We start from the raw sequence: 3,590 nt of genomic DNA, 5'->3' as shown, positions 1-3,590 counted from the left end.
ACACATTCACGACAAGACGGGTATCACAGTATCTTTCAAGTAGTAAGTTAATCACAGAGTGATATACAGGTCGAAAACTAAACACAATGTACCAGAAATGGCGCAAAACGCCCATATGAATTTCCCATTTCTCACGTAAATCTTCGCAGCACAGAAATTTTAATTACAGTAATATTATAATTAGTACATCAGTTTTGCAAAAGACTCCTTTTTAGAATATTCCGTTAGTTGTTCAAATCTTATTAAATTTTGTAAAACAGTATTCTAAAATGCGACAGTTTTTATCTTCAATAGCTATGAAACAAGTTATTTTGGTACCAAAGGAAAATTGTTCTTTCTGAAGTGGGGGAAAGGTGGTTTCAGCTGCAGTATATCAAGGTTAATGCAAACAACGATCACCTGTTTAGAAATTTTAACCCATACATACTTCGTAGGTATCACAATTTTACCTCACTTTTTGAAGTAAAACATTTTTAATAGAACTAACTGCACTTTTTCGACAGGAGACTGATAACTAAAATAGCGAGTATAGGTTCCTTTCTACTGAAACAAGCAGGTCAGAGATGGCGAAAGGTAACACTGAAACTATTACAAAACGCCTACATCTACATCTACATCTACATTTATACTCCGCAAGTCACCCAACGTTGTGTGGCGGAGGGCACTTTACGTGCCACTGTCATTACCCCCCTTTCCCGCTCCAGTCGCGTGTGGTTCGCGGGAGGAACGACTGCCGGAAAACATCTGTGCGCACTCGAATCTCTCTAATTTTACATTCATGATCTCCTCGGGAGGTATAAGTAGGGGGAATCAATATATTCGATACCTCATCCAGAAACGCACCCTCTCAAAACCTGGACAGCAAGCTACACCGCGATGCAGAGCGCCTCTCTTGCAGAGTCTGCTACTTGAATTTGCTAAACATCTCCGTAACGCTATCACGCTTACCAAATAACGCTGTGACGAAACGCGCCGCTCTTCTTTGGATCTTCTTTATCTCCTCTGTGAACCCGACCTGGTACGGGTCCGACACTGATGAGCAATACTCAAATATAGGTCGAACGAGTGTTTTGTAAACCACCTCCTTCCTTGTCGGAAATGTTTACGATTTACAAAGGGGATTTGTTTCACCGACACCACCTAGATCAAAGCCAGTGGTGTGTGTTTGCCAGAAAACTATGTGGACGATTTTATATTGTACACACACAATGTTTGGCGTCACAATGGCGTTTCCAAGTGCACTAGCAAAATAAATACCTAATTAACCATTGATGCGAGGTGGGTACGGTTGCCAACCGTGTTGGTTGTTGTTACCATTTCCACCTTGCTGTTCCCTAAATCTTGCGGGCTCAGCTTGTGCGTTGACATTTTGTGTTTGCACTGGCCTCATAACTAAGGTCGATGGAATCAGGTACTGATAAAAAATACTCTTTGTACTGTTCTGGAATGGTAATTAACTTTTCACTGATGTGGGCAGGCAGACGGCTTTTCAAAATCTTTAACACGTTGACAAGGGAAATCAGATTCGTCTAGTAACGAGTTTTATTCAGTAGGTAGGAAACAATACGTAGGAGTGTTAACACAAAAACAAGTAAATTTTCACGAATAATATACTCAACGGTTCTATTGTAGATAAACGAATGAATGTAGTAAAATACCATTCCTGTAGACTAGTAGGCACCTTCTAGCAGACTTGTTAGAGGCGTAGCTAAGTGTTGCTATCTTGGCTTACAACGATTTACATGCTATGAAGTTTTCTTGTGTGCATCCATTTGGGTCACTGAGTTGTGACGCACTACAGATTACGTTGTGAAATGGTTTTATTCCACAATTTTCAGTTGCAGCAAAAATGGTACATCAGATAGGTCCATTGTTGGTAGTCCATTAGCGAATATGCAGACACAATAGGTCGCCGACGAGGACGTAACAACAAATGACAGTAAAATTGAATATGTTGCTCGCCGTAAAACACGCAAAGTGATGTCTTGCTATGGGCCACGAACATGGCAGAAAAAAAATGGCTCTGAGCACTATGAGACTTAACTTCTGAGGTCATCAGTCCCCTAGAACTTAGAACTACTTAAACCTAACTAACCTAAGGACATCACACACAACCATGCCCGAGGCAGGATTCGAACCTGCGACCGTAGCGGTCGCGCGGCCCCAGACTGTAGCGCCTAGAACCGCTCCGACCAGCGAACATGGCAGAAAGATGCTACACTTATCAACAGGGCGAGAGAGCATTTTTAGATAAATTTTGGGCTGCCGCCGTACGGGAGAGGTTGCACCGTATGAATTAATACATCTCGTTTGTCTATGCAGATAAAACTTGTGGGTGCCTACACAAACCTTTTTGGGCTGACGAGACACAGAATAGGCTCTCAGATATGTTACCTGTATCACCAGAGTGCCAGGAGTATGCAGCGTGTTTCACAATTCCTATTACAGGCATCAAGAGATTGTAGAGGGGGCTTAGTAGATGAAGTTCTGGTAAGTAACCCATGTCCAGAATTGTACCTTTCGGATGTGAAATAAATTTGAATATCAGATCACTTTCAAATGTCCAGCATCACAGTACGCACATAGCGGGGACAGCGATTTCTGAGTTGAGTGTTCTACAGTAGCTGCTCCATGTGATGACTCTGCTTTTAGTTGGACAAGGTGTATCTGCGACGCTTGCTTCCAAACACATGGTCGTCAAACCCTGGCGTGCGTTCTTGGAGCACTGCAGTCAGCCCTCCCAGCTGTCGTTGTAGTCGGATAAAAATGGTATGTGGTGTACTATCATGATCTGGTAAACGTTCTCGATACATACATTGCGCAGCTACACCATTGCCTACCGTACCGTAAAGGACAATGTTTGAAAGTGATCCGATCTTCAAATTTATTTTCTGTCCAAATTGTACATTTCCTGTGATGGGTTGCTTATCAAAACTTTATTTGCTAAGTACAGTCTACAGCCCCTAGAAACCTGTAACAGGTTCAAAATGGTTCAAATGGCTCTGAGCACTATGGGACTTAACTGCTTTGGTCATCAGTCCCCTAGAACTTAGAACTACCTAAACCTAACTAACCTAAGGACATCACACACATCCATGCCCGAGGCAGGATTCGAACCTGCGACCGCAGCGGTCGCGCGGTTCCAGACTGTAGCGCCTACAACCGCTCGGCCACTCAGGCCGGCCCTGTAACAGGAATTGTGAAAAACCATGTATAGAGAACTGAAGCTTATTGAATGATTTCTCACTCCCCCGCTAATCTACCGAAAATTGATCCCTGTAATGGTATTAGTAAGTCTTTATTTAACAGTCGAACAGCCCAGATATTGCCCTATTTTTATTACTCTCCGTCAGTGAAACAAACCTGTTACCATAGGTGCCGTCTTTCTCTCCGTGTATGGTCAATGTCGCAGGTAATTCATAAATATACCGATCGTGGACATTTGAGTAGTATTTCATAGTATTCAAGCCAAGATGTACATGTTTCTTTTAAGGTAGCTCTTCGGTAGATAAGCTGGGTTACATTAGTACCCTTCAAAACATGCGAAAACTGTCGTTTTCCTGGTCCCACAGATCCAGAACAAATAACTA

The 3,590-nt window shown here is 42.6% G+C and overlaps 1 non-coding gene across 1 annotated transcript; it reads right to left on the bottom strand.

Annotated features, from left to right (window-relative positions):
* Positions 1–3,096: 3,096 nt before the first annotated feature.
* On the bottom strand, positions 3,097–3,180 carry Trnas-gga. Its single transcript is given in 2 exon segments — positions 3,097–3,131; positions 3,141–3,180. It is a non-coding gene; the product is annotated as a tRNA-Ser (tRNA).
* Positions 3,181–3,590: the final 410 nt, after the last annotated feature.

This window comes from Schistocerca piceifrons, chromosome 1 (assembly GCF_021461385.2).
Source record: "Schistocerca piceifrons isolate TAMUIC-IGC-003096 chromosome 1, iqSchPice1.1, whole genome shotgun sequence".
Classification (NCBI taxonomy): Eukaryota; Metazoa; Arthropoda; class Insecta; order Orthoptera; family Acrididae; genus Schistocerca; species Schistocerca piceifrons.
The sequence above is the reverse complement of the archived record's forward strand: the minus strand, read 5'-3'. Positions and strand labels throughout refer to the sequence as shown.